Source organism: Dasypus novemcinctus, chromosome 20, assembly GCF_030445035.2.
Source record: "Dasypus novemcinctus isolate mDasNov1 chromosome 20, mDasNov1.1.hap2, whole genome shotgun sequence".
Taxonomy (NCBI): Eukaryota; Metazoa; Chordata; class Mammalia; order Cingulata; family Dasypodidae; genus Dasypus; species Dasypus novemcinctus.
In genome coordinates this window covers 25,930,678-25,957,456 of record NC_080692.1, presented here as the reverse complement: position 1 = coordinate 25,957,456, position 26,779 = coordinate 25,930,678, and the positions used below count along the sequence as shown (strand labels likewise).

Below are 26,779 nucleotides of genomic sequence, written 5' to 3'. Positions count from 1 at the left end.
AGGAATGAGCAAACATAATGGGGAAATCCAACTATGGACCAAAGTATTATTACTCTTGTAATGGAAAAACTTGTAACATTGATATAAAGAGAGTGGTTACCAAAGTGGTTCTGAGGGGAGGGGAAGGGAAGGATATTATAACCAATTTATATATAACATTCAAAAAACAATCATCATGCCCTCATTGATAATAAAGCTACTGAATAAAACTCATAAGCAGTATTTTTCAGGCTAATTTTTTAATGCAATTGTACAATCAAAAAACTGAAGATTTGGCACCATGAAGATTTTCACTAATGTTAAGAAAGTATTCACTGTTTCCTTCACAAAATCAAGTCTCACATCTGAGACAGGGCATTATATAGCTAGTGACAACTTCATTAAATGAAAGATCACATCAAAAATTTCTAAAAATCAGATATTTATTGGAAATTAATAAAATTAATAATTAATAAAATTTACAAAGGTATATAGTCTAAACTGTAAATCATAATGTAAACCATAATGTTACCAAAAATTTATAAAAGTGTATAGTCTAAAATGTAAACCAGAATGTAAACCATAATGAAATGATGTTTAGTAGTTATGTTTCAATATCTGAGCATCATTTGCATCAAATGTAATATCCACATGTAAAAAATCATGCTGGGGAAAGGGGAAAAGGGTTTGATGTTGGGTGTATGGGCATTCCCTATGTTCTATATATGACTTTACTGCGACCTAAAATTTTTTGAAGACATAATAATAATAATTTTTTTTTAAAGGATTTAGACACTGAGGAAGAAATGGAAGAGATTGCCTTGCCACTACACATACAGGACAACACCTATTACAGCGATGAAAGGAAAAATGTCAAAAAAAATTTTTACAATATTTTTCATTTTTTAATACCTCAATTTATTTTTTACTTTATTTTAGTTCTTCTAAATTTTTGTGTATTCCATTTCTAATCTTTAAACCTATCATTACTATTTCATTTTCCTATTAATTGAATTTGGCAATATATTAAACACCACTTTTGAAGAAGTTTGGATCACAGAGGGGTTCAACTATGGCAGGGAGGAGCACTGATGTGGGGTGTCATTGATGGGGAATGCATGGGTGGAAGGGAGTTCTCAAGGGCATGCATATAGGGTATATAGATATGTTCAGATGTTCATTGGGTATTGACACAGAGAGTAGAGTTTCACATGACAACTGAGGGAGTGCTGAGTTCGCATTCCAAGAAACTTTGCTGCACACCCCAATGGAGGAGTAACAGTCCCCCAAGTACAGGTGTAAAGACCAGTGAAGACCAATGATGGGCCCTTGATACTGATGACTATGCTTAGGAGGCTGTGTGCTTGAAATTTCCACTAGGCCTAGAGCTGCAGGGTGCCTAAGAGCTACTTCCTGAGAGCCTCCATGTTGCTTAAATGTGGCCACTCTCTATACCAAACTCAGCATATAAATGCATTATCTTCCCCTCAGCATGGGACATGACTCCTTGGGATGAGCCTCCCTGGCACTGAGGGATCACTACCAAGCACCAGCTTGTGATACAACTAGAAAAAGACCTCAAATAAAAGGGGGAAATGGAAAAGACAAATGAGTTCATTTGGCTAAGAGATCTCAAAAGCAGTCAGGAGGTCATCAGAGGGGTCACTCTTACAAACATTTCAGCAGGATCTCAGAGACAACCAAAGTAGATACAACCCCAGGTAGTGGTGCTACTGAGGACTATGGAAACACTCAGGTCCTACAGTCATGATAGATGACTCTGGAGTTCAGTGTCTTACCAGTGGGCCCTACTTTGGAATTTGTGCTCCTGAGTGTGATGGAGCTGGACTCAGGTATGACCTCTCTACACAAGCCTCTTCTGTCACTTTTACTGAACTGGTGTTTGACTCTGCAGTTGATGTATGCTCAGGAGACTTATATCTCTGGACTGTCCCTCATCAGTGTTGCAACACCTAATCTCCAGTTCATTGTACTTACCCAGGTTAGCTAACAGGGAGATAGGATGGCAAAACACCACACCAGGGAACTGAGAGAGTCTATGGCCACAAGCAGAATTCCATCCATCAGTCATGTGGAATCTAAGCCTTCTCCTGATTTAGAGGTGGAGTGGGCATCGCCATCCCAGGGTCCTCAGAATGGAGGAATTAAATATGGATTGGCATGTACTTACTGGTATTCTACTATAGAACAATTGTGACTCTAGCAATGGAAGAAATTATATCATCAATGTGGAGACAGTGGCCTCAGGAGTTGCTGAAGGCAGAGAGAGAGAAAAAGAGGTGTGATATTGAGGCATTTTGGGGACTTGGAGTTGTCTTCAGTGATATTGCAGGGACAGATGCTGGACATTATATATCCTGCCATAACCCACTGAACAGACTGAAAGAGAGTGTAAACTACAACATAAACTATAAGCCAAGCTGTAGCTTATCCTCCAAAATGTACTCATCAAATGCTAAAAATGTAACTTCTAATGAAAGAAGTTATCAATGGGGAAGAAGTGTGGGGTGTGGAGAGTTGGATATATGGGAACCTCTGATATTTTTTAATGTAACATTTTGTGTGATCTATGTATCTGAAAAAAAAATTTTAATGGAAAAAAATCCATAGGACATTATGTTAACAGTACAACTATAAAAATGTTTGTTCATCAATTCCAACAAATGTCACCCATTAATGCAAGATGTTAATAATATGTTGGTGTATGTGAATTCTGTTATTTTATTAAACATACAACTGCTCTAATAAAATAAATAAAAAATAAATAAAATAGTCTGATGAAAAATTGATGCTACAACTTAATTCATTTGGTGCACAATTTTATATCTAATATTTAAAGTATGGTTTATTCAGAAAATGTAAGTTTATATATGTTTTCATTTTTTATTGATGTATTTAATTATATATTAATTCAAATGAACATACCAATTGATAAGTATTTAAAATATGAACCCTCTAAAAGACCACTGTGATTTGAGGCCAGCAGTGCATGTAGTTGGAGCAGGACCAGTACTCAAAGCAGAGCCCATGAGAGCTACTAGTATGTGCATGAAGTAAGAAGCAGCCTCCCCCAGGTCCCCATCCCTACTCCCTCCCATCTTGACTGACATTAGATGTTCTCTCAGTCAAATGGACTGGATCAGAACCAGAGTTAACTGAATACTGAAAAACTATGACATTCACTTTACATTAAGTTTGACCTTAAATATCACATGTAAGTAAACATACTCTGAGTCTACCTGCCTTATAGATCAGGCAAAGAGGACCCAAGAATCAATAGAATAATCTTGTAAAATGTAGAACCTTCACTCTGTGGTTCCTACTGCAATGAAGATAAAATTCGTTTTTAAAAAATGGTTTATAAGAACCTGCCTGACCTTAGACTGCATTTTCTGCATCTACCCTTGCTTCTCACCATCTTGATCTTCATGTTTCAAGAGCTTCCTGGCTTTCTTAAAGACTCTAAAAAATAAAGCTCTTTCCATATTTTGGGTATTTCTACACACTTTAATTTTACTTGGAATGCTTTTCTGCTCTCTCATATTGCCTGGAAAACACTCATTAATCCTTCAGATTTCAACTCAAACATAGCTGCTAAAAGGAAAATTTCTTGCTCAACATCTTCCCCTTCTGCCCCCAAACCTAATGCCATCTAATGGGTTAGGCTCTTCCTAGTATAAACTCCCTTGCTCATTACACTTTTCCTCTCTAGCTCATTTTACATGTTTGTTAACTCTTTATTCCTTTACTAATATGCATACTATCAGTCTCCACTGTTGAAATGGCAGTTAGGCACAGTCTCTGACTTAACATTTTATCACCAGCCTCTAGCATCTTGTCAATAAACAATAGATGTTAATGTTAAATAAGCTATAGCAGTGTTGATAGATGATAACAATCTTTGTTGAATAACAATAATTAATATTAGTTCTGTGCTTACCATGTGTCATGCTTGGTAAGCAATTCTTACATATTTTCTATTAATCCTCACAGCTTACAACTTCTGATTTCTGTAACCGTACAGCAACCAGCAATAACATTTTTTGAAAGTGATTTTTTAAGCGAGTACTTGTTTTTTTTGAAATCAAGAGTGAGATAAGTGAATTTCTAAGAACGATTCCATTTCCAAGGCACTGTAATGGAAGCCAGGTTAGATTGAGTAGAGACCAGAACAGAATGTGAAAGTAGGCAAATTGGTTAATGTGAAAATAAAGGAAGAAGGAGAAGCACGGGGAATGGGACTGTTGAAAAAGGAGACTCAGAAGAACGAGGGCACACATTCTCTAATCTCTGCATGCAGGATTGAGGCACATACTGCCACACTGTAAAATGGGGATTAATCTGGGAACTGATTTTTCATCTGCAGGCCCGCCATGTCCCAGGTGAGGGTAATTTTTCCCTAATAAAAGCATCTGTACTCGTCATCATAGTCTGAGGGGCAACTTTACGATGTGAGGAAGGTGAGAACAGACAGGCTTTATACTAGTTCCCGTCAAGATCTGTGGAGCCCTGGTCTGGAGGAGGCTTCACTTAGCCAGAAATGAAAGGACAGGAAAACCCACCTACAAGCCCAATAGTCACAAACCTTTGATGTCTGCCTCACCTTCTACTCATTCACTTGAGAATTTTCATCATTCCAATCCCAATATTCTACTCACCTGACTTTTGTTCTTACTCTTTGGCACTTCTTATTTCTCTGCAGCCACAAAACTTTGGTCTTGTAACTCAGTGACATTGGAGTTATAGGCTGAATTAAACAAAAAACATCTTATCCTTGGCCCATAGGGTGGTGGGACCGACCCAGAAATGGTGAAACTGACTGCCCTCACCAGCTGTGCTGAACTGGCCTTTAATCTCGACCCTGGGGAAGAAGAAAGAAAACCACATATATTTTTCATATAGCTTTTCTTTTCAGCCTCAGGGATAGAAATGACACCTGATGTCAGAAAACCTTGTATCTCATATAAGGAGATATTTAAGATGCAGAATCTAATTGGTGTTTGAACTTCAGAAAGTTTCCTTTTGTAAAGTCTCTGATGGCAAGGAAGATGATTAAAAGTGTTTCTATTGGCTTGCAGATGATAGCACTGTCAGGAGTCAGGTCTTATATAATTTCTTCCTGCTATAGGAGCTTGCTTTAAGGGCCTGGAGGAGACCTTATATAGTTTTAGAGAGCTGAGGCTGTGAACTGAAGACAAGGGGATCACAATGGACATGAACGGACACTGCTTTTTCCAGGGACTTGTCTTTCTCCTCTCCATTATCCTGGTGGATGGCCAAGGTAAGCAAAACCTCAATTCCTAAGATCAGAAGAGATACTTGATGCCTGGGCTTTAGGGATATACAGACAAAGCCTCTATACTGACCACTTGATTTTGACCAAATGTGATCCTTAGTGACAGTGAATGTTGATTTTGCTCCTGTGGAGTCTCTGCTTTCCATGGTCAGCAATAACATGTTACAGAGATATAAAGTTGTGTATCTGTATTTAGCTACCATCCCACAACAACATCTAAGCACCCAAAAAATGTCTGGTAACATCACAGTTTTCCCTTGATAGATTATGACTGAGTGACTACTTCAGGCTAGGTTGTTACTGATTTGTCCTTCTGGTGCTCTACTACAACTCTCTCCACCATTAACATTTTGGTATTTCTGGTCTTGTAGGCTATAGACTTATGTGTGTGTACATATGTGTGTGAGAGAAGCATAGAGCAAGAGAGATAAGTAAGGGGCAGTTCGACGAATATGTGAAGGCTAAACATATGAGCTGGAAGATGTATGCCCAGTGGAGGTCAACTTTTAAGATAGGAGTCCATAGAACTCACACTCTCTAAGCTGTGCTGCTGGATTTGGTGGCAGAGGTGATGGTGGTGATTACATGTGCGTATGTGTACCTGATGAGGGCAGATATAGAGACCCTGCTGCCTGTCAAGAAAGGCCTTCCAATATGAACTATAATTATACCCCAGATAACCCTGCACCTGCAGTCTGAGCCTGACTTTGAATTTCTTTTTCTTCCCCACAAACCCACAGTTCAGGTGCTTTTCTGCTTTACTGTAGTCTTTCCCCAGCACTGGTTTCTGGGCAGAAATTTGTGTTCTTGCCTATGATGTTTCCCTTCCCACCCCTTAGATTGATGGTAACCCCACTGTCCAGCAGAGAAAACTGATGCTAAATGTAGGTACAGATGGAGGGATCACCATTAGCCTTAAGAGGAAGAACAGAGCTATTGCCTTAGAGACTTGAGGATGTGTCTCACATGGTCTACTTTTCCCTGCCCAGTGGGACAATGGAGCTTGTTTCACAACATCCTGCAAAACCTATTAAGAAAGAACTCTGTGCTTGTGAATATCCTTAGGGTTAACTTTCTTCTTTGTGATTCCCTCAGACTCTACATGAAATCTAGCCTGCATGGTCCCTGATTCCAGGGAGTACCAGATTTCAGTGTTTGAGCTCCTAAAATGAGAATAATCCAGGCAAGTTCCTGGAGACTTAGATACCCTATGTGTCTGCCTTCATCCTGGATGCTTCTGTAATGCTACTGGCTCTAGCTCCTCTCTATACTGTTTCCTCCATGTTCGAGCCCTTCACTTAGAAGTCTCCCTGTCTCTTCTTTGGGAAATTCTACCCCACCCAATAAGAGCAAGAAATTCTGCCCCTCAGTTAAACACTAAGAAATAAGTATGTAAATGTTCCGTTGCTCCTATAGTTCTACCAATTTTTCCTCCTATTTTCAGAGTTTATAATTTACATATTAATTCAACAGTTTTTGGTCAATAAGTTCCATGAAAGCTGTGTGAATGAGATAGCTTAGCATAATAACAGAGAGACCTGAGTACTTTCAGTTCCTTGGATTTTGTCCATATGCCAATGAGGGCTAGACTTTTGTCCAGGTTTTGCAGGATCTGAAGGCTAGAGATGAAATCTCAAATTGAACTACAAAATTGGTGTTCTGATCACATTTTGGCCTCTCCAGCTATGAGAGAAGAAAATAAATTTCTCATTAGGCTAAAAAGAAATCATACCTCACTCAAACAAGCAGAGTTTTCCCCAGAGAAAACTGTTTGTCAGATCATGATCATGTTATTAAAGCACATTCTTCCAGTTCACCTCATTTTGCCTGATATACTAATGAAATTTCAACCTTTGTATCATGGTCTCAAAGTGTATTAAATTTGTCTTAAGCCTGGCACATGCTTCAAGAGTCCCTATGATGAAAGTCAAGATGAGTCCTGGTAGATCTCTTCAGATTCTTTCTAAACATGAAATCTCTGCTTTAATGGAGGGCATGCTCCAGTCCCTACACACACATGTACACAAACACTGTTCACATATACACAATTAGGTCATAAACTTCTCTTACACCATTTTATATCCATTTTTTAAATTAACAATATATTTTAAATTTCCTTTTCTGATTAAAATATCTTCTGCATAATTTTTTAACAGATCAATTTTATTGATACTTATTGATAAAGCATAAATCCATTCAAAGTATACAATCAATGGTATGTGGTATAATCATGTGGTTGTACATTCATCACTTTAATCATTATTAGAGCATTTTCATTTTCCAATCATAATGATAAAAACAAAAACAGACAAAAAAAACCTCATCATCTCTTAAAACCCTGTGCTTCCCCTGCCATACATAGCTTTATTCTGTTTCCATCTCTCTAGTTTATTCGTATTTATATTTTGTAAAAACAGTCTTATATATGTGATATCACCCATATTGTATTTTATATGAGGTTTCACTATGTTTTAGTTGCATGTTACAATTTTTCAGCTTTCCCTCTAATAATATACATGACCTTAGATATTCCCTTTCAACCACTTTCATACCCATATAATAGTTCTGCTAGTTACAAACACTATGATGTACTTTCACCATTTCTATTCATTTCCAAAGATTTATAAAAAACCTTCTTACCAATTCTGCACAGAGTAACCCTCAGCTTTCCTTTCCCTACTCTTATTCTATTTTCTGGTGAACTAATTATTAATTCTTTGAGTCTACACAATATATTTAATTCATAATAGCATGATCATTCAGTATTTTATTCTTTTGTTTCTGTCTTGCTTCATTCAACATAATGTCCTCCAGTTTCATCCATGTTGTCATATGGTTAACAACTTCATTTCTTCTTACAACTGCATAATATTCCATTATGTGTATACACCACAATTTGTTCATCAGTTCGTCAGTTGATGAACACCTGGGTTATTTCCTTCTTTTGGCAAAAGTGAATAATGCTGCTATGAACACTGTCCAGATGTCTATTCATGTCACTGCTCTCAGTTCTTATGGGTATATACTTAGTAATGGGATTGCCAGGTCAAATGGCAATCTCTATTCAACTTCGTTAGGAACTGTCATGCAATCCTCCACAGTAGTCATACCATGCCACATTCCCACCAACAGTGAATAAATGTTCCTATTGTTCCACGTTCTCTCCAACACTTGTAGTTTTCCAACTTTTTAATAGTGGCCATTAAATAAGTTTGAAATGATATATCGTTACAATTTTATTTGCATTTCCTTAATCACTAATGATGTTGAACATTTTTTCATATGTTTCTCCATCGTTCGTATTTCTTATTTGAATAATTGTCTATTCAAGTCTTTTGCCCATTTTTTAATCAGGTAGTTTGTTTTTTTATTGCTGATTTGTAGTATTTCTTTATATATCATGGGTATTAAACCCATATCAAATATGTGAATTCTAAGTATTTTCTCCCATTAAGTCAGCTGCCTTTTCACCATTTTGACAAGTCCTTTGAGGTACAAAAGTTTAATTTTGAAGAAGTCCTATTTATATCTTTTTTATTTTGTTGCTCATGTTTTGGTATAATGTTTAAGAAATCACCACCTACCATTTATATTTTCAATTATAATGCTGTGAAATACAAAGTTCTTATGAACATCTGCCTTGGCCTAATGAAAAGCCATTATTATTTTTTCAGAATAACCATGTTGAAGTCCTCGACATATATTACCTAATTGCCCATTAGAATAGTTTTCATTAGCTTTAACTCTCAATAACATTAACCTAAGAATGCTAGTTCTTCATACTCATTCCACAAGTTCCATGTAATATATTTAACCCATACTGATAAAATATCAAAAATATTATCTTATTTCCTTTATTGGAGTCCAAAGATATCAGTCTTAATCAATTTTATTTTTTCTTTGGAATGTTTACCATTTTCTTATTCATTCATATAAACTTTTAATAAAGTAACACCATTTACTATTTGGCTTCCATATTTTGTAAATATTATCTCCAATTTGTTATTTGAAAGTTAATGTTCTCTTTCATGTGTGTGGTTAATGTTTTCTTTGGTGTGTGTGTTATGTGGCCAAATCTATAATTCTTTATTTTTGTGGTCTCTGCCATTAATGCCATGGGAGGTGAGAGTCTTCCAACTTCATTTTTCTTTCTAGAGATATTTTGGGGGTATTCGGGGCCCCTTACCCTTCCAAATAAATTTGATATGTGGTTTTACTAATTATGCAAAAATGGCCATTGAAAGTTTTATTGAGATTGCATTAAATCTGTAGATCAAGTTGGGTAGAATTTATATTTAGGTCTTCTTTGGTTTCTTTTAGCAATGTTTTGTAGTTTTCTGAATACAAGTATTCTAGGTCCTTGGTTAAGTTTACTCTTAAATACTTGATTATTTTAGTCACTAATGTAAATAGGATTTTTTTCTGACTTCTTCTTCCTATTGCTCATTAGTAATACATAAAAACAAGACTAATTTTTGCATCTTAGTCTTGTATCTGCCACTTTGCTGAACTTACTTATTAGCTCTAGTAGCTTTGTTGTGGATTTTTCAGGGTTTTCTAAGTATAGGATCATGTCATCAAAGAATAGCCAAAGTTTCATTTCTTCCATTCCTATCTGGGCATATTTTATTTCTTTCTTGCTTAACTGTTCTACCTAGGACTTCTAGCACAATATCGAAATAGAGTAGTGACAGTGGGCATCATTTTTTTCTTCCCCATGACAATGGGAAAGCTTTCAGTGTTTCACCATTAAGCATAATGTTAACTGTGTGTTTTTCATATGTGCACTTCATCATGTTGAGAAAGTTTCCTTCTATTCTAACCTTTCATAGTATTTATATCAAGAATGGATGTTGGGTTTTGTCAAATGCTGCCTTTTCTGCATCGATCAAGATGATTGTATGATTTATCTTCCTCAATTTCGTAAGGTGATGTGTTACATTGACTGGTTTTGTGTTGAACCACTCTTGCATATTTGGGATAATATCTATTTGATCATGATGTATAATTCTTTTAATGTGCTGTTGTAGTCCATTTGCAGGTATTTTGTTGAGGATTTTTGCATCTATATTCATTAGAGAAATTGGTCTATAATTTTCTTTTTTTGCAGTATCTTTATGACTTTGATATTAAGGGAATGTTGGCTTCATAGAGTTTGATAGCAGTCTCTCCTGTTCAATTTTTTGGAAAAGTTTGAGAAAGATTGGTATTAAATCCTTTTTAAATTTTTGGGAGAATTTTTAAAATATCTGTGTCACACACTGGTAATCACTTTCAATCTCATGTTTTTAAATATCATTTATATTCTGTCAACTCACAGATTCATATCTCTAGCATAGATCATTCTCCACAAATTCAAACTTGTATATTCCTTTACCCAATTCATTGTTCCAGGGAAGTGGACTTGACCCAATGGATAGGGCATCCACCTACTACACAGGAGGTCCACAGTTCAAACCCTTGGCCTCCTTGACCCGTGTGGAGCTGGCCCATGTCCAGTGCTGATGCACACAAGTAGTGCCCTGCCACGCAGGGGTGTCCCCTGTGTAGGGGAGCCCCATGCGCAAGGAGTGCACCCCATAAGGAGAGCCGCCCAGCACGAAAGGAAGCGCAGCCTGCCCAGGAATGGTGCCGCACACAGGGAGAGCTGACACAGCAAGATGACGCAACAAAAAGAAACAGATTTCCGGTGCCACTGATAAGGTTAGAAGCGGTCACAGAAGAACACACAACGAATGGATGCAGAGAGCAGACAATTGGAGGGGAGCGGCTAGAAGGGGAGAGAAATAAATAAATAAATGTTTTTTTAAAAAATTCATTATTCCACTTACATTTCTAATACACACCTCAAATTATCACATCCAAACTGAACTGCTAATCTCCTCTCCCATAAAAATACTTGCTCTATATACAGTTCAGGCAAAAATCTTAGAGTTATCCCTCACTACTCTTTTTCTCTATCATCTCATATCCAAATATCAGGAAAATACTGTGAACTTTACCTGAAAAATATATTCAGAGTCTGGTCACATTTCACCACTCCCACTGCTACTGTTCCATTCCCAGCAGTTAATATGGTCTCCCAGGGTAACTGCCATACTGGTTTCCCTGCTTCTACCTATGGTCCCTGCAACCTATTTTGTCAACACAGAAGAAAGGATCATTCTTTTAAAACATAAGCACATAATGTCACTACTCTGCTTAAAACCCTTACAATGGAGCCACATTTCTCTCAAAGTTAAAGTTGAAGTTCTTGCAATGCCTTACAAGTCCCTACAAGATCTGACCTTGATTTCTGTCTGAACTCATCTCTTTCTACTCTCTGACTCATTTACTCCATTCCAGATAGAGATCTCCTTGCTTGTCCTAAAACACAGCAGTATCTTCCCACATATTTAAACACATCCTTTTTTTTTTTATAAAATTCACCTATACTGTAGCATGTATCAGTACATTATTCTGTTATATTGCTACAAAATATTTCATTGTATGGATATACTACAATTCATTTACCATTCACCAGTTGATGGATTTTGAGTTGTTTCTACTACTTGCTATTTGAATAATGTTGCTATGAATATTTGTGTATAAATTTCTATGTGGACATGTGTTTTCATTTCTCTTAGGTTCGTACCTAGGCATGGAATTGCTGGGTTATATGAAAACTCTATGTTTAACATTGTGAGAAACTGTCAACTGTTTCCCAAACTCGTTGCACCATTTTGCATTCCAACCAGCAATGTAAGAGGATACCAAATCTCTCCATCCTGATCAACACTTGTCATTATCTGTTTATTTTATTATAGATATATTGGTGGATATGAAGTACTATCTCATTTCAGTTTTGATTTGCATTTCTCTAATGACTAATGGTGTTGAGCATGTTTTCATAGGTTTATTGACCATTTGTATATCTTCTTTGGAGAAATGTCTATTTGTATCATTTGGCCATTTTCTACTTGAATCACTTTTCTTTTTTGTATTGAGTCTTAAGAATTCTTTATGTACTCTAAATACCAACCCCCTTTCACTTATATGGCTTAAAAATATTTTCTTCCATTCTGTGGGTTGTCTGTTTCCTTTCTTGATGATATCATTTGATGCATAAAAGTTTTTACTTTTGAAGTAGTGTGATTTATCTATTATTTATTTTGTTGCTTGTGCTTTTTGTGTCATATCTAAAATTTCACCCTAATTCAAGGAATAAACACATGTGTTCTTCTAAGTGTTTTATTTTGTTAGCTATTACATTTAGACATGATCTATTTTGAATTAGTTTGGAGGTGTAATATAAGGAAGGAGTTCACCTTCATTCTTTTGGTGTGGAAATACAGTTGTGCCTTCCCCATTTGTTGACAAGATCATTCTTTCCTACATTCAGTTGTCTTGGCATTCGTGCTTAAAATTAATTAAGCATAGATATAGATTAGAAGATTAAAAGCACAGAAATTTCCTTTGGTAGACACCAGACAATGGGATTAACAGACAAAAACTTGAACATAGATAACCATTATAAATATGTTCAAAGAACTAAAAGAAACCATATTAAGGTAGTAAAGGAAAGTATCATGACAACGCATCATCACATTGAAAATAACAATAAGATAAAGACATTTTTAAAAGAGCACATGAAAATTTTCACTAGAGGGACTCAACAGTAGATTTGAACTGACAGAAGTAAGAATTAGCAAATTATGGAATTATATACCATGTAAATGTGTATATCTTTTATTCCATTAACTGATTTAAAAAGCAATTGTATAAAGCAATATCATAAAATGGTGTTGGTGGAACTATAACAAATAGAAATCTAATATACAGGCACAAAGGAGGTGGGTAGGAGCAATGTTGTATTGGAGTAAGGAAATAACCCCAGATGACAACTTGAATCCACAGGAACAAAGGAAGAGAACCTGAAGTGGTAAATAAGAAGGTGAATGTAGCAAATTCTATAAACATATATTTGCTGTCTTTCTAATCTAAACTGCCTAGAAAGACATAAAATTATATAAAGTTAAATATAACAAGGTATAGTAGGGTTTGTAACATATATAAATATAATATGTATAATAACATCAAAAGGAGAAAATAATTATAAAAAAATATTTCTATACCTCACTGGAATTAAATTAGTATAAGTCTACATTATAGTCTAAGTCAAAGAGTATATTGTAAGTCCTAGAGTCATCACTAAGAAAATAACTCAAAAAATATAGTGAAAAAAATCTTTAAACGGATTTAAAGTGTTACACAAGAAATTTTTCACTTAATGCAAAAAAAGGCAGTGAAGTAGGCACAGAAGAAGAAAACATTCATGACCTATAGACAACAAAATATAATATTGAAAATATAAACCCATTTTTATCAATAACTATTAAATGTGAATGGATTAAACAACCTAATACAAGTGCAGAGATTGTAAGACTCTTAAAAAAAAACAAGACCAAAATATATGCTATCTTCAAGAGATGCACTTTAAATTCAAGATACAAACAGGCTGAAAGTAAAAGGATAGAAAAAGATGTGCCATGCAAACAACAACCATAAAAAAACTGAAGTGGTTATTGTAATACTAGACAAAATGGACATTAAAATTAAAACTTTTACTACAGATAAGAGGGACTTTTCTTAATAATAACTGAGAAAATACATCAGGGAGGTATAACTATCATGCATATATATATACACCTAACCACAAAAAAAAAAAGTACATGAAGCAAAAATTAACGCAAATAAAGGAAAAAAATAGTCAATTCAAAAACACTAGCTGGGACTACTTTACCCATTTTTAGTAATAGAACAACTAAGCAGAAGATCAACAAGAAAATAGAAGACTTGAAAAACACTATAACCTAAATGGGCATAACAGAAATCTTTATAATACTCCATCCAACACCAGCAAAATAAACATTTTTTGTAAGAATACATGAAACATTGTCCAGGATAGGCTATATGTTAGGCCATAAAACAAGCTTCAATAAGTTTAAAGAATTTAAATTATGCAAAATTTGTTATCCTAGCAAAACAGAATAAAATTAGAAAGAATTTTGGGAAATTCACAAATATGTGGAAGTTAAACAACATACTACTTAGTAGTGAATGATAAAAGAAGAAGTCACAAGGGAAATTAGGAAATATTTTGAGATTTAGGAAAATGAATATACAATATACCATAATGTATGGTATGAAGCTAAAACAGTACTTAGAGAAAAATTTATGGCTGTAATTGCTGACATTAAAAAAAGAATGATCTCAAATCAATCACTTAACATTCCATTAAAAGACATTTGAAGAAGACCAAAGGAAATTTAAAGGAAGCAAAATGAAGGAAATAATAAAGATTAGACAGAAATTAATGAAAAAATAGAAAAATGATAGAAAAAATTAATAAAGCCATAGTTCTTTCTTTAATGAGATCAAGAAAATTGACAATCTTTGGCTAGATTGGCCAAGAAAGAAAGATACTCAAAGTATGAAAATCAGAAATGAAAGCAGGTACATTACTGTGAATCTTACAGAAATAAGAACTGTAAAGAAAAACTGTGAATGATCATATGTCAATAAACTGATAAATTTAGATGAAATGGGCCAATTCCTAGAAAGACACAAATTACCAAAACTAACTAAGAAATAGAAAATCTGAATAGCTCTATAACAAGTAAAGAAGATTGAGTTAATAGTCAAAATCCTTCTACATGAAAAAACTCAAGCCACGATAGATTCATTAGTACATTATAACAAGCATTTAAAGTAGAATTAATGCCATTTTTTCCAACAACTCTATCAAAAACTAGAAGAGGAGGGAACCCTTCCCAACTCATTCTCTGAGGTCAGTAATACCATGATTCCAAAGCCAGAAAATGTCATCATAAAGAAGGAAAACTATATACCAATATCTTTTGTGAACTTAGATGCAAAAATCCTCAGTTAAAAAAAGCTAATCAAATCCAGAAAGTTATAAAAAGGTTTTATGCCATGGCAAATAAGATTGCTGCAATGCTAATTTAACATCTGAAAATCAATTGATGTAATACAACATATAGATATGACAAAATACCAAAAAAAAAACTTCATCTCAATAAATGCAGAAAAACCATTAGACAAAATTCAACATAAAAAAAAAAACTCTCAACAAAATAAGAATAGAAGAGAACTTCTTCAACCTGATAAAGCACATCTACAAAAATCCCACAGCTAACATCATACTTAATAGTGAAAGACTGGGTAGCTTTCCCTCTAAGATTAGGAACAAGACAAGAGTGTCTACTCTGATCACTAATATTTAAAATTGTGATGGAGGTTCTCATCTTGCCAATTAGTCTAGAAAAATTAAATAAATGGTATGCAAATTAGAAAAAAGTAAAACTACTTCTATTTGCAGATTCCTAAGGAATCCACACCAAAAACATTATTACAGCTAAAAAATGATTTACACAAGGTTGCAGACTGTAAGAAACAAAATAGACAAAATCAGTTGTATTTCCATTCTCTTACAATGAATAATCCAAAAATGAAATCAAAGAGACAATTCCATTTACAATAGCATCAAAATCAATACAGAATTTAGGAATAATTGTTGCAAAAGTAGTGCAAAATTTATACTCTGAAAACTACAAAATATTTTTGAATGAAATTAAAGAAGATTTAAATAGATGAAAAGACATCACATGTTCATGGATCAGGAGATTTATTACTGTTAAAATGACAATGCTTCCTAAATTGAGACAAATACAGGGCAATCTCTATCAAATCCTAGCTAGAAAAGTGGATGTGGCTCAGAAGATGGGGTCTCTGCCTACCATATGGCAGGACCCGTGTTCAATCCCTGGGTCCTCCTGATAAAAAGAAGAAAAGACATAACTGTGCAGCAAAACTGGCAAGCTGAATGCTCATGTGGTGAGCTAACTGCCCATGCAGTGAGCCAAGTACTCACGTCAGAGCCCAGGTGGCAAGCCGAGTGCCACACAGTGAGCCAAGTGCCCACGTGAGTGCCCATGTGGTAAGCCAGAGAGAAAAGAGAGAGTCAAAGTGAAGCACAGTCGAAACCAGGAATTGAAGTGGCACAATTGACAGGGAAACTCTCTCCACATCAGAGATCCCAGAACCGAATCCATCTGAATCCTAGATAAGAAAGATGAGAAGAGAAGACAAAAAGAGAAATAAATACAGAAGATTACACAGCAAATGGACACAGACAGCAAAAACAGCAGGGCAGTGTGTGGGGAGGGGAGGGGAAAAAAGAAAAGAAAATCCAAACTAGCTTCTTTGCAGAAATTGACCAGGTGATTCTAAAATTCACATGGAAATAGCCCAAATAATCTTGGAACAGAGCAAAGTTGGAAGATTCACACTTCAGGTTTCAAACCTTTCTACAAAGCTATAACTAGACAGGGTGATAATGGCACGAGGGCAGACAGAGATATCAAAGGATCTATAGAATTGAGAGTCCTAAAATAAACCTTCACATGTATTCAACTGATTTTTGTCAAGGGTGCCAAAACAATTCTATGGAAATAGTCTTTTAACAAATAGTGGGGGAACAACTGGATATCCACATCCAAAAGAATAAAAGTGGATCCCTACTTAACACCATAAATAAAAATTTACTCAAAATGGATCAAAGACCTAAATGTAAGAGCTAAAAATATAAAATTCTTACAAGAAAGCACAGGATACATCTTAATGTTCTTAAGTTGGGCAAAATCTTCTTAAATAAGACACAAGCAACCAAGGAAAAAATGGATAAATTGAGCTTCAGCAAAATTAAAAATGTTATGCTTCAAATGACAATATCAAGAAAGTGAACAGACAACCTACAGGATGTGAAAAGATGTTTGCAAACCACATATCTGAAGAGGGATTGGTATTTAAAATATATAATGAACTCTTACAAGTTCATAAAAAATATATAACCCAAGTAAAAAATAGTCAAAGGATATGTATAGACATTTCTCAAAAAGATTTACAAATGGTCAATAACTCTATGAAAAGATGATCAAAATCATTAACCATTAGAGAAATGCAAATCAAAACTGAAATGAGGTTACATTTCACACCTGCCAATATAGCTATAAAAAAATAAACAGATAATGACAAGTACTGGTCAGGATGCAGAGATTTGGGACCCTTATACATTGCTGGTGGGAATGCAAAATGGTGCAACCAATTTGGAAAACACCTGGCAGTTACTCACATTGGTAAACACAGAGTTATATGACCCAGCAATTCCATGCCCAAGAGAAATGAAAACGCGTGTCCACATAGAAACTTGTATACAGATATTCATGGTAGATTATTCAAATAGTCAAAAAAGTGGAAACAACACAAATATCCATCAACACATGAATGGGAAATATAATGGAATATTATGTGGTGATACAACAGAATGAAGTACTGATACATGGCATGCAATTTGAAAACGTACTGAGTTAAAGAAGCTAGTCACAATAGACCACATATTGTATGATTCTCTTTATATGAAAAGTCCAGAGTTGACAAATATATAGACATAAAGTAGATTAGCATTGTCTAAGATTAGGTAAGGATGAGAAGTTTGAGCATAATGGAGCTTCTTTTTGTGGTGATGAAAAAGTTCTAAAATTGATTGTGGTGATGGTTGTACAACTCCAAATATACTATCCTGGTATAGATAATTTGGTTTATTCTTGATTATTCTTCATTAGTCTTGCTTGATATTTATCAATTTTGTTAATGTTTTAAAACCAAATTTTGAGGGATTTTTCGTTATTTTTTCCATCCTGTTTGTTTTCAATTTCATTAACTTCTGTTCTTACCTTTTAATTCTAGGTTTTTACTTCCTTTCAGTTTTGTTTGCTCATCTTCTAATTTCATATATGGAAGCTTATATATTTTTCATTTTCAGTCTTCTTTTCTAACCCATACATTCTAGGCTATAAATTTTCCCTTAGTCACCACTTTAGCTACATTAGAGAAGTTTAGTTGTAATAAATCTTCATTATCTTTATGCACAGTTTCTAATTTTAAGAAGCTTCTTCCTTTACCCAGGTATTTTTTTTGGAAAAATGATGCTTAATTTCCCAACATTTAAGAATCTAGCTATATTTTCTATTTAATCACTAATTTAATTCCACAGTGGTTAGAGGAATTACCTTGCTTGAAATCAATTATCTGAAAGTCTGGGCCCATCATATGTTTAATTTTTCTAAGTGTTCAATGTGCTTTTCAGAATCATGTGAATCCTTTCACTGTTGGATTCAGTGCTCTAAATATGTTAAATATGTTAATTTGTTGTTTATGTTGTTTTATATCTACTATATTCTTTCTTATACTTCGAAATAATACGACATGCTTTACACACTACCTTATGTTGTTTTACATCTACTATATTCTTTCTTATGCTTCGGAATAATACAACATGCTTTACACACACTTGTAACACCAGTTTTCTTTTAGTTAGGGTTTGCATGATAGGTATATATTTTTTCCATCATTTTACTTTCAATCTTTCTTTGCCCTCATATATAACATGAGTACCTTGCAAGCAACATATGGTTGAATTCTGTTCTTTTATCTAGATTAGTTTTTATTTGGAGTATCTAATTCATATACATCAAATACGATTACTGATATCCTTGGGATACTATCTAACATTTGCCTTGTTTTTTGTATTTTGGGTTTTTTTTTCACTTTACTTGTAAAGAAATTTTAGGTTACAGAAAAGTTAAATCAAACTATAAGGGATTCGCATATACCTCACCCTTTTGTCTCTCACATTTTCCCCTATTAATAATATATTACATGAGTGTGATACCTATGTTACAATTGATGAACAAATATTGAAACATTGCTACTAACCAGGATTTATAGTTTACATTATGGTTTACACTTTGTAACATATAATTTTACAGGTTTTGACAAAATGTATAATGGCCTGTATCTGTCATTGCAAAATCAAGCAGCACAATTCCAATGCCCTATACTTACCCTATCTTCCACCTATTCTTCCCACACCCTCCCTTCAGAACCTCTCCCTATCATTTCCTCTTAATTGACCCATCTGCTTTCCTTTTTCTCTCTTTTGGAGTAAATAATTTTATTATTCCATATTTTCATATTTTCCTTTGATTTTTCAGAAGCTTTACTATGATGTGCCTAGTTATGGGTGACTTCATATCTCTAGGGTTCTCTGAGATAATGTTCATCCATTTTCCCTTCAAATATTATTTCTAGGGCACTTTCACTCTTCCTCTCCTCCCCATCTCCCATCCTGTTCTGCTCTCTCTCTCCTTTTTTCTAGGACTTCAATGCTGCATGTTACACTTTTTGAGTATGTCCCAAATGTCTTTAATGCTCTGTTCTTTTCACCAATTCTTCACCGTTAGATCTTGAACTATCTGGGCTTCCAGTTGAGAGTCTGGAGAGCTTTGGGGTCTCAGCACCAAGAGAATGAGGGACTATACCAGTTACTTTAGAATCTAAAGCCTAGAATCGAAAGTGAAGCACTCTGAGGCAAGCCATGGCTTGTCTCATGATAACTTTTTGAGCTCTGAATGATCATACCAAAAACAATTCTGATTGACCCTGGATTGATGGCTGTTACCTGGGCTTCTTATGACCTCACACCAGATCCTAACCATTCTTTTTGTTCTAATCCATCCAACCCCAGAGCAATGGCAGGGAGTAGGTGGATTTTGTAAGAAATCAATCCAGTTACTGGCCCACTAGAGTGACTCTTTGAACTACCTGGCCCTGCTCATTCATAGAAATAAATTTCAAGGGCTCAGAGAGGATATTCTGACATTTCCAGTATATTCTTCCCAGAACCTATGCAAAACTTTACAAATCAGAAGGCTAACTTACAAGACCTAGGTAGCAGTTTCCATCTCACACTACTCACTAGATCATTTTCAGTTTAATTAATTGCCTTCCCTTCAAAGATACTAGCCTCCCCAATTATTCATTTTTCACGTCTCTTTTGCCTCTTTTCATATTTTCCAAACTTTGTCTTTCTCTGCTTTATTCCCAGTATTTACTTGTGATCAATATTCTATTTTACTAAATATATCTTGCACTAATCCAATGTATTATTGCACTCGCCCTTTGATTTCTTAATTTCAGTTATTGACATTTTAAGGTCATGATAGCTGTTTTGCTTTCATTCCTCTGCAAAAATTACACATCCTGACATTTAACTCCTTGAATATTTTAATCATGGTTTTAAGTCGCTGTCAAATAACTCCAATGGCAAGATGCCCACCCTGTGAGTTGCTTTATATTGTGTCTCTTTTCCTTTTGGTTTTTGGTCAAATAATCTTTCCTATTCTATGTATGAGTATTTTTGATTGATATGCATTATAGATGAAAAATTGTATAACTCCTTCAGAAAGGATTTTCTTCTGTTTCTTCCATGCTCCTGATTTAGGGGCTGATGACCTTATTTAAAGTAACTGAAGGGATCAGAAGCTGGGCCTCCATCATTAAGAGGAATGGCACTCTTCCTCTTTTGGTACAAGTTTCCTGGTTATTTAACAGCATCCCTCCTCCTACCACAACTTGAATTACAATTTTGGATCTTCCCAAACCAGTGAGTCTGGCAAAACCTCTGTTGAGCTTTTGAATTTCTCAGCTTTGAATTGGCAAACGGTTCAGGGGGAGAAGGGCTCCGTTTCTGCCCTTTACTTTTGAGAGTTTGACTCCAAAAATTCTTGCAGCCTTGGGAGCTCTCAATGCTGCCAACCAGTATTCATATATTCCAGCTTGTAGGTAGTCATTCTCTGGGCAATGTTTTGTTTGAAACAGGCAAGTTTGCCATCGTCAGAAGAAGAACTCTCTGTAAAGAAGGTACCCCTGAAGTTAAAAATACCACTCCGGCGTTACAGTTTTCTTCTCAGCCTCCTTCAACAGTTTATTACTAATACTTAGTTGAATTCTACTTTCTGTTCTCTAACCTTACTAATCTCTGCTCATGATGTTTCTGCCAGAAACCAGACCCAGGTAGTGCCCTGGTTCAATGACTCGGTGTCTAATCCCGCGGGCTCTGTGGCCACTGAAAAGAGCGCTATCAGCCGCTCAGCTCATCTGTTACACAGGTTGCTAAAACTCCTACCATCCTGTAAACGCCCCCACTGACCTGACTCTCTCCCTCAGGGAGCAGACAGCTCCGCCTGGCGGACGGGGGCGGTCGCTGTGCCGGCAGAGTGGAGGTCCTTCACCAGGGCTCCTGGGGCACCATCTGTGACGACGGCTGGACCCTGAACGATGCCCACGTGGTGTGCAGACAGCTGGGCTGTGGAGCGGCCACGGTCTCCGCTCGCTTTGGGGCGGGATCAGGATACTTCTGGTTGCTCAACATGTCCCACGTGTGGAACTGCCCTTCTGCGAGATGGAGGCCATATAACTGCAAACACTTGAACGACGCAGGAGTCATCTGCTCAGGTGTGGTCAGTGCATTGACCACTAGGTTGGACAGTGGGAAGTTCCAGGGGCCGGCCTGGAACTTTTAGAAACTGGTGTCTGAACTCTGCTTAAAGCAAGTGATGGTCCACTTTACTTCCCTCTTGCAAGTCTTAAATGCTGGTCTAAAATTTTATTCTGGTATCGCCTCAATTAAAATCAATCTTCATGATTTTGTTTTTTATAATTTGCTGTGTAAGAGTGCACATTCACAAAACATCACACACACTCCGTTTGCAACATGAGACTCTCAGAGGGAGGGTCAAGAATGATGTACTTCCCTCTCACTTCTGAGGACCAGATGTTTCTGAATTGAGTGTTCCTATATATACAGTGAGACACAGCTTTGCACTGAGTTAATAGAGAACCAAAGGAATACTGTTAAACAATCAGAGAGATATTTTGAGATTTGTGTCAAATTGCAACTCTCCTTTGCAGTTTCATACATTAAGTATTCATAGCTCCTGGGGTGGAAGGACCAGAGGGTTCTGGATAAAATTGTAGGGTTCTCTTTCTCCCACTTTTACCAGAAAATATTCTTTCTCTCTTTTTTCTTTGAAAACACCACCCATATAAACTCAAACTTTGGAGAGAACCTCAGGCATGAACTGGAAAGTATTTGATTGATACAATAAAATATTAGTGAGTGTGTTATATGGTAGCGGATTATAGTGTATATACTTGATGATTTCAATAAAGTAAGAGAAGGACATTTGGAAGTTTAATTGATATGAAGGAGTTAAGAGGACAAATAGAACTTTTGAAGAGTGTGGAAGAGGCTTAGAGTAGTTGGAGATGGGGAGAAAAGGGGAGTGGGAGTTAACAAATGGCACATAAAGTATTCTCTGAGCAGTACAGAGGACCAGGTATGGAGTGGAGAATGCCGTGTGAATTCTGTGAGGCTGATTGTAGGGACAGAGAAGACCAAGTGGTAAGACTCGAAGGAGAAATAAGGAGGAGTTCTGAATGATGAGGAAATTTGATTAAGTAACTTGCCTTAGAACATAGGGTAACTATATCAGTGACAGATCAGACAAGGATCTACCAAGCTGCAACTTTCAACTTGCCTTACAGAATTGATTCATATCAAAAAACAGTTTTCAGAGGGAGCAGTTTTCCTGTATTTATGATATCTAGCGCTCTCAAAAATAATTCACAAGGCTTTAAACTGTCTACTTTTTGTCTCTCCCACTAGAAGAAAAGATAAGAAATGTGTTTTATTGTAATTTACATTCCCAAAACATCTACCAAAGTTAGCAGAACATGGCACACTCTGAAAAGATGTTTGGATTTAGAACAAAATGCCATTAAATTGAGGTCTCAATATTGCCTTCACAAGCCTTTCTCCTACTTCCTCCACCTGCCTCCTGTGTGTTCACAGGGGAGGGTCCATAACACAGACAGGACCAATAGAAGTCCTGACCCAGAATTCACTCTCTTCTGGATCAGTGTGAGCAGGTAGAAGACTAAGGAATGCCAGTGTCTGCAGTCTCAGCTGCGAGAAGATGGCTTTTCTAAAGACCAGAGATGAATGAAGAGAAGCAGGGGATTAGAAAGGAATGCAGGGAGGGAAGCATTTGGTTTTCATTCCTCAAGCTTTCCTTTAGGAGCCCAGCTTTTCCATCAGCCATGCCAGCTTTATTAGCAAACCTCATTGAAAAGGGTTTCTGTCATTTGCAAATGAGAGAGTCCTAATTAATATATTCTGCATTTTAGAATTAATGTTTTATGCCTCAACAAAAGCCTCAGACAGTGAGTTGCTTTGCATTATGTCTCAAAACTTAGAGCAGGAACTATTTACACCTGAGAGGTAGAAGACACATTGTTTCAGAGACCACAGTACATGCTCATCCCAGGTATGTGCTGACGACTTCGGGCCTTTCAAATCATGCTCAAGACCTGACGTATTCCATTCGTATTCCATGCACAGAGTGATTTACAGGATTCAAGAGGAAGACTACCCCAACAAATAATTGATGATTTCATATCCATATAGTAGAGGGTTAGATGGACTGACACAACATTCAAACTACTGGATTTTTCCTTTTGCAAATTATGAAGAAAGAGTAATACATGTAATAATCTATTCTTGCATACAGAAAGAAAATTATAAGGAAGGTTTACACAGTAAAGTGGAGGCATTATTTACCTTGAGCATCTGAGAAAGGGAAAGAGAATAACTTTTCTCTAGATACCTATAAACTATTGCCATATTATAAAAAAAAAAAGATGTGCTTTTTTCAGTTAAAAACTAATAAGATTTTTAAAGCTTTAGAATACAAGTAACACCTAGTTCCACAGAAATTCAGATTTTGATTAGATAATCTTGGTTTGTGAAAATAATGTTTGACCGAACCTGAATCCCACCCAGAGTGTGTACTACTTGCATTTCATTATTTGTAACACTGTTCTTTAATCCCTGAGAATAACTGATTGTGATCACCTCTGTGTAGAGTTCTTCATTGGTTCAGATTTTTGAATCACACATTTTTCCAAAAATATTTTATCAAGCTCTTGGATATATATTATGTCATGAGCCCATAATAATTCATATCTCATAATGCTCAATAAATGATTTTTAGATAAGTGAGTGGGTTGTGAAGTTGACAATGATACTGCTACTGGAGTCACTTCATGAACTTTGTCTAGTACCATGCCTGATTCCAAGTCAGATACTCTGAGAACATTCACTGTGTGAATATCAGGCTACAGGAGGTTTTAGGGCCCATTGGAGCGTGCCAAGAGTAGAACTGCATTGGTTGAGCTATATCTTTCTCAAAAATGCTCCCAATTTTCCTTAAGGAAGATGATGCACAAATCCCTTGCTAGGTTCAATATTATACTGGAAATTAGAGCATTATCTCAGAACATAGCAAAGAGGTAGTTCTATTCAATCTGAATCAAGCTATGCCACCAGTATTCCTGAGAGGTGGATATGTACCATTGAAAAAAATGAAAAGAAAAAAACAGATAGTTGGACCAAAGAGTTGTTTTCAACTCACTCTTACAGTATTTAGGGGCCTTTTTCTCATATCTAAACGGGAAATAAATATAAATTGTGATGTTTGGGTAATATCGAAGTTTTTTTTCATTCATTAACAATAATTAAATTGGTTGATATTGTGATACAGAAACTGAACTAGTTGCTGGAGATAAAATAGTGGAAAAGATAAACCTAATTCTTGTCCTCATTGAGCACTCAATGGGTAGATTTTAACATTTAACTGATTAGTTGCTAAGTTGTAAGGTTATGTTGTTGTTGTTTTCGTTTGCTTTGTTTTTCTTAAAGCCTTTACTTTGAGACATGATGGAAAACTTTACAGGTGCTCATGAAAAAATAAGACATGGTCAAACTTGGAGTGAAGACAATCTAACCAGAGAGCCTAAATGCCTGTCAGCTAACATAGAAGCTGAACTGCTGGGGATGTGATGTGCTGTAGGACTGAGAGAAATGGGTACTAATGTTCCTCTCCTTCTCCCCCACCCTCTCCTTCAACAGAATCCACACCAACCTCCTCATAACCCTTCTCAAGGGCAGCCATGTCCTCACTGACCTCAGAAAACTCTCCTTCCTCCATCCCTGCACCCACATACCAGTGAACAAAGGTATGCTGGCAAACATCAGGTTAAACTTTGGTCCGGGCAAGCCCAGGCCTGGGCAATGGCTGTGGTGTTGCTCAGCATGCACACAGCTCACTGGCCCTTGGTCAGTTCTCCACCAGGTACTACAGTGGGGTCTGGTAATGACAGCCTTGAAGCCAGTGGGACACCAATCCACAAACTGGATGCTGTGCTTTGTCTTGATGCTGGTGATGGCAGCACTGATGTTTTTGGTATTCACAGTACAACAGGAAGCTAGCCATGCATTTTTACTATGACAAGCCTCTCATTTCACCATCTAGTTGGCTGGTTCAAAGCAAGCATTTGTAAACTCCTCGTGAGAACCTCACCCAGATCCACTGACAAATCCCAGAGGTTCAAAAAAATTGCTAGTATCACTGGCCCCTTCTTCCATTCCTATAATTCTCTGAGCTTTGTGAACATCCAGACTCACCTATATACAAATTCTTTTTCATATTAGTAACCTAAGAAATTTTTGGAATATTTCATTATCAAAAAGTATCCAAAAAAACAAAATGTGAAACCTTAGAAGTGGACTACTTATAATGAATGTATTTCTTTTCTTGAGCCATCTGTCTTTCTACACTTTTCCCACTCATCAGTCATTGAAGGATTAGATGATAGAGAAAGTTCGTCAAAATTCCACCTCCAGGAAGATGGCCTTCTAACCTTGTCTCTCTTCCTGATAGTTCTCTAGCCTCTTATACTCCATGTCCTATTTTGTTTGTTTGTTTGTGTGGTTATTTTTTTACTTCTGAGTTGGAACTTCTCTTCATACTTTTGACCCAAGTTTGAATGCCCACCTACTTTGCAATTTCTTTCAGCACTAAAATTCCTGATTGTCTTCATTAGATAACCCATGCATTTTCACTAGTAAATGGCATATTTCCAGCTTTCAAAAATACTGGTCCAATGGTTCAATCAGATTGAATAGCGCTACCTCCTTGCTAAATTCTGAGATAATGTCCTAACCTTCAGTAAAATATAGAACCCTCCCAAGGGACTTCAGCATCATCTTCCTTGATGAAAATTGGAAGGATTTCTGAGAAAAAGATAAATTGCCCAGTGCAGTTCTTGGCTTCACTGTTCTACTCTTGGGCTGGGCCAATGGGTTCTTAACTCTTTTATAACCTAAGAGGGAAGTGATTATAGTAAAATTCATAAAATGAATGTTCTCAGAGCATTGACTGAGTATCAGACCGCAGATGAGGAAGTCCCTTTTTCAGCTGACTCCAAAGTATATGTTCCTAGAATTCAGTAGTTCTGAACTGACCCTGAAAATCCCTCCTGGATCTGTCTTCAGAAACTCACTCATGGATGATGTATTCAGATACCAACTGTTGAATCCTCTCCCTGTGTTCCATCCCTGGGTGGGAGTGGAGACTTTGGCACTACTGCTTGCAAGATGTCACTTCCAAATGCCAAGCC

General features: G+C 36.2%; 1 pseudogene; it reads left to right on the top strand.

Annotated features, from left to right (window-relative positions):
• Positions 1–5,152: 5,152 nt before the first annotated feature.
• Positions 5,153–26,779, top strand: part of LOC131274787 (antigen WC1.1-like) — a 31,585-nt pseudogene continuing 9,958 nt past the window's right edge.